Source organism: Triticum urartu, chromosome 6 (genome assembly GCF_003073215.2).
Source record: "Triticum urartu cultivar G1812 chromosome 6, Tu2.1, whole genome shotgun sequence".
In the NCBI taxonomy this organism is placed as follows: Eukaryota; Viridiplantae; Streptophyta; class Magnoliopsida; order Poales; family Poaceae; genus Triticum; species Triticum urartu.
This window is the reverse complement of record NC_053027.1, coordinates 320048823-320061401: the sequence shown is the minus strand read 5'-3', so window position 1 is coordinate 320061401 and position 12579 is coordinate 320048823. Positions and strand designations below refer to the sequence as shown.

At 44.3% G+C, this 12579-nt stretch overlaps 1 long non-coding RNA gene across 1 annotated transcript; it reads right to left on the bottom strand.

The window, feature by feature from the left end:
• Window positions 1–8813: 8813 nt before the first annotated feature.
• On the bottom strand, window positions 8814–12071 carry LOC125513359. The gene is made up of 2 exons (XR_007285880.1): window positions 11367–12071; window positions 8814–9040 (listed from the first exon to the last, which is right to left on the bottom strand). It is a non-coding gene; the product is annotated as an uncharacterized LOC125513359 (long non-coding RNA).
• Between the last annotated feature and the right edge of the window lie 508 nt (window positions 12072–12579).

Sequence of the window (12579 nt, the reverse complement as noted above, 5' to 3'; positions counted from 1 at the left end):
GTGACTCCTCCAATGGTCCAATTAGTTTTTGTTCTAGTGCTTTATTCATTGCAAATTTTTGCTGCTTAGGTGACCTGTTCTTGAGCTTGCATGTCAAATTTATGTGGTCAAAAGTAGTTTTAATGCATGATATAGCCTCTAGGCACTTGTAGGAGTAGTTGCTATCAATTTTGTTGAGTTTGGTTCACTTTTATTTTAAGTTACTAAAAATTTCAGAAATTTTCAGAAAAAGATGAAGAGATTTTTGAGGGGCTCATCGAGCCGAAGCTCGAAGGATAAGCAAAGTGAAGAGAACAAGAAGCCCAAGTATAATCTCCCTCGTACTGCGGAGGTTCGGCCATGTGAATGGCCTTGTGATGAGTTCTTGAAGAGGCGGATTCATGAAGATTTTTATCATTTGGCTGAGAATGCAGGCCTCACCGCCTTCCTCCACAACCAGCGTGAACAGTACCTCTTACTCACCAATATCTTTGTGCAAAATTTTCATTTCCATGCTAGGAGATCACCACCTTCGGTGGAATTTTATTTATATGATGAGCATAAGGAGATGTCACTTTATGATTTTTGCCGGGTCTGTTTGATACCCTTTGAGGGCAGCATAGAGGAACCACATCGTAATGATGTGGAGGGATTTATTGATATGATTGTTGTAGGGGAAACGAGGAAAGTTTCCGATGCGAGAATCACTAGCATACATTTTCCTGTTCTACGTTACTTCGCAATATTTGCTAGTAGATGCTTAATTGGTCGCGGGAACTGTGGGAACCTTAGTGCTCCTGATATTGCTATTTTGCGCCATGCCTTGTTTCATGATACTACTTTCAGCTTTAGGCGCTATTGTTGCTAAAGGTTAAATCTGAACCGTACTAAGGGCCCCGTCCTCGGAGGCATCTTTGCCTCGCGCCTTGCTGCACACTTTAACATACCTATCAGGCATTATGAGAAAGAGGAAAAGTTGTTGCCTCCTATTCTCTAGGTTATAAGAGTATGGTAGCACATGAGTTTATTGTTAAGGATAAAATAAGACACTCAAATATAAATTGATATTTAACAAAAAATTTGTGAGTTTATTACCTTGCCTGCGCCCTCTTTTTAACATATTTTCAGGCATATACCTTGTTTCTGCTCGGAGGATATTCATGCCTACCGGAGCCAGATGTCAGCTGCAGAGCCAGGAGCCACCATCTGACCCTCACCGTCAGTCCATTTACCAGTGGAATCCGGAGGAGATCGCCAGCCAGTGGCAATCTGAGGACCCTTCTCAGTACGACCCCAACTATACTTTGATCCATGGGCATAGACCAACTTAGGCCAAAAGCCTAAGCTTGGGGGAGTACGTATTCTCACCGACATTACATTCATGTTCACACACTCATGCCAGTTGTCGGTGCTCATACTTTTTCATTGTATCATCCATGCTAGTTTATTTTTAAGCTTTCTTCTTGTGTGTTTGAAAAACCTTAAGAAAAACCAAAAAATAGTTGTAGCTTTTAGTTAGTTTACTTTTCCATGCCTGTAGTAGTAGTAATTAAAAAGAAAACCCAAAAAGATTTCTCGTTCTTCTTTTGCTTGTTGGGAGCTTTCCCGTGTAAATAGTTTTTCTTTTCTTGTTCTTTGGGGGTCGAGAGGAGAAGACCATAATGAAAATGTTGAGTGGCTCTCATATGCATTATTGTTGATCTAACAAAGAGCCCATATTACCTTGTCTTCTCTCTTGAATTGAATGCTTGCAGATTCCAGCTTAGTCCAATGCACGTGCACTATTATTATTATCCACACTATTCGGTCGTGCAAGTGAAAGGCAATAATGATGATTATATGATGAGACTTATTGAGATGAGAAAAGCTGGTATGAACTCGACCTCTCTTGTTTTTGTAAATATGATTAGTTCATCGTTCCTGATTCAGCCTATTATGAAAGAAACATGTTTGCAATGACAATTAGAGATTGTAGTTGCTTATGCCATGCTTAATTAGCTAGGAGTTATAATGGTTTACCTTGCGTGCCAACATGCTATTAAAATGGTTGTGATGTGGTATGATAGGGTGGTATCCTCCTTTTGAACGATTCGAGTGGCTTGACTTGGCACATGTTCACGCATGTAGTTGAAACAAAATCAACATAGCCTCTACGATATTTATGTTCATGGTGCATTATATCCTACTCATGCTTGCATTCGTGTTGATTAATTTTAATGCATGTTCATGACTGTTGTCGCTCTCTAGCTGGTCGCTTCCCAGTCTTTCTAGCCTTCACTTGTACTAAGCGGGAATACTGCTTGTGCATCCAATTCCATAAACCCCAAAGTTATTCCATATGAGTCCACCATACCTTCCTATATACGGTATCTACCTGTTCCAAGTAAATTTGTATGTGCCAAACTCTAAACCTTCAAATAAACATTTGTTTTGTATGCTCGAATAGCTCATGTATCAACTAGGGTTGTCTGTATCCTCCATGCTAGGCGGGTTATTCTCAAGAGGAGTGGACTCCGCTCCTCATTCATGAGAAAATGGCTGGTCACCGGGATGCCCAGTCCCATGCTCAAATCAAATCAAAATAATTGCAAACAAAACTCCCCCAGGATTGTTGTTAGTTGGAGGCACCCGTTGTTTCGGGCAAGCCATGGATTGATGCTTGTTGGTGGTGGGGGTATAAACTTTACCATTCTGCTTGGGAACCGCCTATAATGTGTGTAGCATGGAAGATATCGAGATCTCTCGGTTGTTATGTTGACAATGAAAGTATACCGCTCAAAATATTATTCATCTCTATTTCAAAACCGAGCTCTGGCACCTCTACAAATCCCTGCTTCCCTCTGCGAAGGGCCTATCTATTTACTTTTATGCTTGAGTCATCATCCTCTTATTAAAAAGCACCAGTTGGAGAGCACCGTGTCATTTGCATTCATTACTGTTAGTTTACATTGAGTATGACTTGACTGGATCTCTTTTACCATGAATTACAATGTCTAGTCAGTCCTTGGATCTTTAAAGGTGCTCTGCATTTATGTTTTGCGGTCTCAGAAAGGGCTAGCGAGATACCATCTTGTTATATCATATTATGATTGTTTTGAGAAAGTGTTGTCATCCGAGATTTATTATTATTGCTCGCTAGTTGATTATGCCATTGATATGAGTAAACATGAGACCTAAATGTTATTGTGAATATGGTTAGTTCATAATCTTTGCTGAAAACTTGAATGCTGGCTTTACATATTTACAACAACAAGAGCAAACAGAGTTTGTAAAAGTTTTTCTTTATCACTTTCAGTTTATCAACTGAATTGCTTGAGGACAAGCAAAGGTTTAAGCTTGGGGGAGTTGATACGTCTCTGTCGTATCTACTTTTCCAAACACTTTTGCCCTTGTTTTGGACTCTAACTTGCATGATTTGAATGGAACTAACCCGGACTTGACGCTGTTTTCAGCAGAATTGCCATGGTGTTATTTTTGTGCAGAAATAAAAGTTCTCGGAATGACCTGAAAATCAACGGAGATTATTTTTGGAATATATAAAAAATACTGGAAGAAGAATCCACGTCAGGGGGCCCACACCCTGTCCACGAGGGTGGGGGCGCGCCTACCCCCGGGCGCGCCCCTGCCTCGTGGGCCCCCTGACGCTCCACCGACCTCAACTCCAACTCCATATATTCGTGTTCGGGGAGAAAAAATACGGAGAAGGATTCATCACGTTTTACGATACGGAGCCGCCGCCAAGCCCTAAACTCTCTCGGGAGGGCTGATCTGGAGTCCGTTCGGGGCTCCGGAGAGGGGAATTTCGCCATCGTCATCATCAACCTTCCTCCATCACCAATTTCATGATGCTCACCGCCGTGCGTGAGTAATTCCATCGTAGGCTTGCTGGACGGTGATGGGTTGGATGAGATTTATCATGTAATCGAGTTAGTTTTGTTAGGGTTTGATCCCTAGTATCCACTATGTTCTGAGATTGATGTTGCTATGACTTTGCTATGCTTAATGCTTGTCACTAGGGCCCGAGTGCCATGATTTCATATCTGAACCTATTATGTTTTCATGAATATATGTGAGTTCTTGATCCTATCTTGCAAGTCTATAGTCACCTATTAGGTGTTATGATCCGTTAACCCCGAAGTGACAATAATCGGGACTTACCGGTGATGACCGTAGTTTGAGGAGTTCATGTATTCACTATGTGTTAATGCTTTCCGGTTACTCTATTAAAAGGAGGCCTTAATATCCCTTAGTTTCCAATAGGACCCCGCTGCCACGGGAGGGTAGGACAAAAGATGTCATGCAAGTTCTTTTCCATAAGCACGTATGACTATATTCGGAATACATGCCTACATTACATTGATGAACTGGAGCTAGTTCTGTGTCACCCTATGTTATAACTGTTGCATGATCGATCGCATCCGACATAATTCTCCATCACCGATCCAATGCCTACGAGCTTTTCATATATTGTTCTTCGCTTATTTACTTTTCCGTTGCTACTTGTTACAATCACTATAAAACCACAAAAATATTACTTTTGCTACCGTTACCATATTATCATATTACTTTGCTACTAAATACCTTTGCTGCAGATATTAAGTTTCCAGGTGTGGTTGAATTGACAACTCAGCTGCTAATACTTGAGAATATTCTTTGGCTCCCCTTGTGTCGAATCAATAAATATTGTTGAATACCCTATACTGTGGTTATCAACCCGGAGGTCTACAAAGAACTACTCACGCATCATCAGAGAGGCACCAATGGAGGTGTGAACCCCTATCCGAGATGGTGTCTAGATTGGATCTGGTGGTTCTGGACTCTGCGGCGGCTGGATGAATATTTCGTCGACTCCCTAGGGTTTCTGGAATATTGGGGTATTTATAGAGAAAGAGGCGGTCCGGGGGCACCCGAGGTGGGCACTAAGGAAATATGCCCTAAGAGGCAATAATAATTGTTATTTATATTTCCTTATATCATGATAAATGTTTATTATTCATGCTAGAATTGTATTAACCGGAAACTTAGTACATGTGTGAATACATAGACAAACAGAGTGTCACTAGTATGCCTCTACTTGACTAGCTCGTTGATCAAAGATGGTTAAGTTTCCTAGCCATGGACAAAGAGTTGTCATTTGATAACGGGATCACATCATTAGAGAATGATGTGATTGACTTGACCCATCCATTAGCTTAGCACGATGATCGTTTAGTTTACTGCTATTGCTTTCTCCATAACTTATACATGTTCCTATGACTATGAGATTATGCAACTCCCGAATACCGGAGGAACACTTAGTGTGCTATCAAACGTCACAACGTAACTGGGTGACTATAAAGATGCTCTACAGGTGTCTCCGATGGTGTTTGTTGAGTTGGCATAGATCAAGATTAGGATTTGTCACTCCGTGTATCGAGAGGTATCTCTGGGCCCTCTCGGTAATGCACATCACTATAAGCCTTGCAAGCAATGTAACTAATGAGTTAGTTACAGGATGTAGCATTACGAACGAGTAAAGAGACTTGCCGGTAACGAGATTGAACTAGGTATGATGATACCACGATCGAATCTCGAGCAAGTAACATACCGATGACAAAGGTGTTGGAAATATGCCCTAGAGGCAATAATAAAAGGATTATTATTATATTTCCTTGTTCATGATAATTGTCTTTTATCCATGCTATAATTGTGTTATCCGGAAATCGTAATACATGTGTGAATACATAGACACCAATATGTCCCTAGTAAGCCTCTAGTTGACTAGCTCGTTGATTAACTGATAGTCATGGTTTCCTGACTATGGGCATTGGATGTCGTTGATAACGAGATCACATCATTGGGAGAATGATGTGATGGACAAGACACAATCCTAAGCATAGCACAAGATCGTGTAGTTCGTTTTGCTAGAGCTTTTTCCAATGTCAAGTATCTTTTCCTTAGACCATGAGATCGTGTAACTCCCGGACACCGTAGGGGTGCTTTGGGTGTACCAAACGTCACAACGTAACTGGGTGACTATAAAGGTATACTACGGGTATCTCCGAAAGTGTCTGTTGGGTTGACACGGATCGAGACTGGGATTTGTCACTCCGTATGACGGAGAGGTATCTCTGGGCCCACTCGGTAATGCATCATCATAATGAGCTCAAAGTGACCAAGTGTCTGGTCACGGGATCATGCATTACGGTACGAGTAAAGTGACTTGCCGGTAACGAGATTGAACGAGGTTATGGGATACCGACGATCGAATCTCGGGCAAGTAACGTACCGATTGACAAAGGGAATGTAACGGTTGCGTGAATCCTCGACATCGTGGTCATCGATGAGATCATCGAGAGCATGTGGGAGCCAACATGGGTATCCAGATCCCGCTGTTGGTTATTGGACCGGGGAGCCATCTCGGTTATGTCTACATGTCTCCCGAACCCGTTAGGGGCTACACACTTAAGGTTCAGTGACGCTATAGGGTTGTAGATATGTATATGCAGTTAACCCGAAAGTTGTTCGGAGTCCCGGATGAGATCCCAGACCATCACGAGGAGTTCCGGATGGTTCGGAGGTAAGAATTATATATAGGAAGTGCTATTTCGGCCATCGGGACAAGTTTCGGTCACCGTATTTGTACCGGGACCACCCGGAAGGGTCCCGGGGTCCACCGGGTGGGGCACCTATCCCGAGGGCCCCATGGGCTGAAGTGGAGGGGAACCAGCCCCTAGTGGGCTGGTTGCACCCCCCTTGGGCCTTCCCCCTGCGCCTAGGGTTGGGAACCCTAGGTGTGGGGGGCGCCCCACTTGCCTTGGGGGGCACTCCACCCCCTTGGCCGCCGCCCCCTTGGGAGATTGGATCTCCTAAGGGCCGGCGCCCCCCCTAGGGGAGCCTATATAAAGGGGGGAGGGAGGGGCAGCCGCACCCTTGAGTCTTGGCGCCTCCCTCTCCCCTGCTACACCTCTCCCTCTCGCAGTAGAACGGCAAAGCCCTGCTGCGGTGACCCCTACATCCATCACCACACCGTCGTGCTGCTGGATCTTCATCAACCTCTCCTCCCCCTTGCTGGATCAAGAAGGAGGAGACGTCACGCTGACCGTACGTGTGTTTGACGCGGAGTGCCGTCCGTTCGGCGCCTAGGATCTCCGGTGATTTGGATCACGTCGAGTACGACTTCCTTCATCCCCGTTCTTGAACGCTTCCGCTCGCGATCTACAAGGTATGTAGATGCATCCGATCACTCGTTGCTAGATGAACTCATAGATGGATCTTTGGTGAAACCGTAGGGAAAATTTTTGTTTTTGCGGACGTTCCCCACAAAAGGTAACAACGTATGTTGTTATGCTGTTTGACCGATAAAGATCTTTGTAGAATATGTAGGAACCAATATGAGCATCCAGGTTCCGCTATTGGTTATTGACCGGAGATGAGTCTCGGTCATATCTACATAGTTCTTGAACCCATAGGGTCCGCACGCTTAACGTTCGGTGACAATCGATATTATGAGTTTATGTGTTTTGATGTACCTAAGGTTGTTCGGAGTCCCAAATGTGATCACGGGCATGACGAGGAGTCTTGAAATGGTCGAGACGTAAAGATCGATATATTGGATGACTATGTTTGGACATCGGAATGGTTCGGCTGAGTTCGGGCATTTACCGAAGTACCGGGAGGTTACCGAACCCCCGGGAAGTATATGGGCCTTATTGGGCCATAGTGGGAGAGAGGAGAAGGGAGCCTAGGAGGGGCGCCCCCAAGCCCAATCCGAATTGGGTGGGGGCCGGCCCCCCTTTCCTTCCTCCTTCCTCCCCTTCCTTCCTCTCCTACTCCAATTAGGGAAGGGGGGATCCTACTCCCGGTGGGAGTAGGACTCCTTCAGGGCGCGCCATAGAGGGCCGGCCCTCCCCCCTCCTCCACTCCTTTATATGCGGGGGAGGGGGCACCCCATAGACACACAAGTTCACAATTGTCTTAGCCGTGTGCGGTGCCCCCCTCCACCATAATCCACCTCGTTCATTCCGTTGCAGTGCTTAGGCGAAGCCCTATTCCGATAGCTTCATCATCACCGTCATCACGCCGTCATGCTGACGAAACTCTCCCTCAACACTCAGTAGGATCACCATGATCGTGGGACGTCATCGAGCTGAACGTGTGCAGGTCGCGGAAGTGTCGTACCTTCGGTGCTAGGATCGGTCGGATCGTAAAGACGTTCGACTACATCAACCGCGTTGTCATACACTACAAGAAATATGGCCAATTATGACTCCCCATTTTGGTCGTTGATTCGTCATTGCTTTCATTTATTGACATTTTTTTGACCAAATTCGGAAGATCAACAGTTGGCCATCAAGAGTAAACAAACATGACCTTTTCTGGAATTTTGGTCAGGAGCCCTTGACCAAAATTTTGGTCGCTAAACCTTTGACCAAAATTATGGTCATTACTAACGAGCCTAGACCACGTAGGATCTGACATGCCCGAGCCAACATGGCACATGCGATGACGTGGATGCCATGTAGGATCGGTCCAAATCAGCTGTTTTAATGGGCTGAGCCCAATAATTCAGCCCACTTCTAAATTTACTTTTTGGCCACAAGCATGGGCCAAGCCCAACATATCAGTTCTTGGGCTGAGGCGTGCAACCCATTTATTTAATCAATTATTAATTGGGCCAGCCCATTTATCTACCAAACAAAAAAACTTTGTTGGGCCTTGAAACGGTACAGCCCACTCACACAATTTATTATTTTCAATACAACCCTTATTGAAGGGTGACCAACAACAGCCAACAGTATCTCAAAAAGAAAAATACATTGCACAATTTTCCAGTCAACCAACAAATGAGAATATAATGATAATAATAATGTAATTCTCCAGGATTCATTAAGTTAGACCCAGTAGTATCATTACACCACATGTTCATAAGATGGCACCAACCAAAACAACACAACCAGTGAGGGAGAAATGTGTTGGAGGGACATTCTTTAGTGAGAAAAGGTCAGCAACAACAGCTAACATCACTCTTTTGTTCTCCACCTTTTGGTACCTCTTGTTCCATAGAACTTTTCATGTTATCCTGACATTTAAAGAAAGATGTACACATGAGCAGAGTACTATGTCCATCAATATATTGCAGTTGGTTCTGAATGACTAGGAAACTTTATAAGCAAACTATTCAAGAATCAATGTCCTAGTAGCAGAATTTAAGAAGCTAACATCATGGTACATACACTTTGGTATTTGAAAAAACTTAGCACTTTTGTGGAACAAACACGTTCAACGCCATACACCCCAGGGTTGAGCTGTTTGTGTTCAACGCGAGAGTGGATGGTGCTGAACTGCGCTACCTTCGTCATTGTCATTTTTGCCTGCCTCAAGCCATCCACCACATGTGATTTTACCAGTAGCACAAGGTGAACTAGCAGAGTAGGCATCAGTGGTTGCCATCTTGGAGCAGAAGCTTGCAAATAAGTTAAACATGTACGTGCATGAATAAAGAAAAGAGAAAAAAATAGAGTAAAGGATGAACGCTGCTACTGGGTATGGAAGAATCTTTCTAGGCCAAGCACTGCAGCTCGTTATATAACAAGCCAACACTCACTTTTGTAATTCACCCATGGGTCAAAGAAAGGAGGCCACGGTTCAACACCATATATGTTGGCATTGAGCTCTAACAACTCAACGCCAGCTGTTGAGCCTATCATGTGTGTTTGCTCCATAAAAATAATAAATGATGATGCATCACTAATATGTCATGTTTACAACTCCTCAATTAAATGACCATCTCTCCTTTAGAGGTGAAAAGTGCCAGAACTGGCCCTTGTTTGTTTTCAGGGGCTAAATATGGCAAGTAATTTTGATTGGGGGTAGTATGCGTACATACAATATTTTTGGTGTTCCTGTTGGTATGCAACTTTTTTTTGGTTGTTGTTAAATTCAGGACTATGTGTTATTTCTGCTCAGATGTGATTCATTTTCAAGAATCACCGCAAGAGTTTGTTGGTAGATACACTAGTTTAAACATGTATGTGTGTGATCACTTGCAAGACTGCAACCAAGGTACACATCCAAGAATCTGTAACATTAGTAAATAGGGATATCCCCTTCCTCTCCTTGATAAGCCTAAATCACAAGTGTTATGCTGCTAATCTTATGTAGCTTCGTTTCTGAATTTATATTGTTTGTGTGATTGTTTGAGACTGCAAAAAGCTTAAGCTTATATCTACTGGTGAGTTTGAAGATGTAACTAGTTTTCCATTTCATGCAGGTGTGTCTTACAATTTCGAAAAGACTGATAATGGTATTTTCCGGTTAAAGCTCACTGCAAATGCAAAAAAAATAATAGCTGATTTGAGAAGGCCTCTTGAGATTTTGATGAAAGGCAACACTATAAACCACCCTGACCTGACAATAAGTGCAGTTCAGCTACTTTTGGCCCATGATGGTGTACTAATACAACTTGTCATTTTGAAAGAAAGATTGGAAAATCTATACTGCACTCGACGCACACCCGCGTCCCGGGCGGCAGCTGCCGCGCGAGGCTAGCTACAGTGCGGTGCTCTATTTGCTCAATACAAATTGCTACATGGGATGGACAACACATGCTTTTGTAAATATCTCTAGAGTAGAATGTTGACAAAATAATAATCCAGTCTACATGCTACTAATTAAGTAGTAGTTATTTGAATAGTTTGTAGCAGGCAAGTAGAACAAATCAAGCTTGGCAATTACAATTTTTTTGGCAGGTTACTATTAGCTATATGAAATAAGCATGGCATCAAGTTCACTAAACAAGTAAGCATGCAAAACAAAACCAAGTTTGCACATCCAAAGTGTGTCACGTACTAGAGATGCCTCTGACCGAGAAGTGCAAATCAGAATCACGTATGAAAAGACACTTCCATCAGCACGTTTGCTATTCAAAAAAACATCACGTTTGTTGTACTGACACACAATCAGTTTCCAATTATATCTCAAAACCAATCAACACAAGCTAGCCACGCTACACATCCCAGCTAATTGCAACTTGGCGTTGTAAGCAATAATCGGCAAGCCTTTGCTCTGCCTCAGGCCTCGGTCGACAGAACAGTAAACGTTTTAGTAGCTTTTGACCAACCAAGACGTACTACACAGAACAAAACAAGGAAGGAGATACTGTAGAAAGCAAAGCTGCCTTGCGGTTTTAAACAAATTGCCATCGCCTCAAGACAAGAACGCGTGGACATGACTACTACTGCATACACGATAAACCCAGTCAAAAGGAAGCAGGCAAATATACTCGAACGACAGTAGATAACTCGAGCAACAGAGACCGCAAGACCTCTGCATCTGCGTACGGCGCTAGATCCATCTTAACTCGCGGGAACAAGCACATATCTAAAATCGATGAAGCCGGGATATACCTCGGGTGCCGAGCGGAGCGTCACCATGGGGGTGCTGCTGGAGTCGATCGAGCCCGACAGCGAACAGAGACGGCGGGAGGACACGTTGACGGAGACGGAGCTCTGTCCGCGAAGCAGACGATGCAGGGGAGGCCATGGCGAGGAGGCAAATGGCGGCGGCGCTTGGACTTGGGCGAGGCTTCGGCTTGGCGGCGCAGGAACGGCGAGGAGGGACTTGGCATCAGGGCGGCGCGCTACAAGGTCCATGGCGGCGGAGTGCACTGTTTGAGACAGAGAGAGAAATCGAGATGTGTGAGAGAGAAAAAGGAGGAAGAAAGAGAGGACGGGAAGAAGAGAACAGAGAAGAAGGGTGGCACTCATCTGCTGGCTCCGGCAAGCTGTGGCTGGTGGTCGCCGGCGCCGGCGTGCAAAACCACAGGAGGAGCTCCTCTCGTGGGGCTCGGGTGCGGGGAATCGTGGGAGGAGGCTGCGAGGACGGGCGCGCTCGGGCGCTCGCTCGATCTCCTAGGGCGTAGAGGTGGCTGGGAGATGCGGGGAGGGGAGGGAGGGACGAGGTCGGCGGCGGTGTGTGAGGAGGACGGCGAGGTCGGCGGTGTGTGGGAGAGGACTGGACCGGGAGGGGGCGGGTACGGGGAGGAGGTGGTGGTGGCGGGGGGGAGATTGGGAGCAGGGAGGAGGGGTGCGATGGGGATCTAGGGTTTGGGCTGTGGGGATGGGGGGCTATCTCTTTTTCTATTTTTTCTGTGGATAGATGGATGGATGTGGGATGGAGATATGGATGGATGGATGGGCGCTATGTCATCGATCCGTGGAAGAGTTTTTATTGGTTCAAAAAATTAGTGATTTAAAATAGTTTTCAAATACTATAAATAGAGGGATTTTGTGAAGTAGCTATCAAAACTATTTTGCAAAAGGGCATCACACAAATTTTCACTCAAGTTAGACCACATTTTATGGATGAGCACCAATTTATATGCATTTCTGATCTTTTTATCTAATTTTAATCATTTTTTGAGTGCCCAAAAAGAGTTTTTTGTGAAGAACCTATCATATATTTGTTGCAAAATTGGACAAAATAATTTTTATAAAGTATTAGGCCATATTTAATCTAAAATTGACCAAATGGTTGGGTGTCAAGAGTTTGGATGCACCTCTCGTGGAAAAGACAAATTTCCGCCGATTCCGTTGGAAGTGAGTCAAATTTAAACTGCAG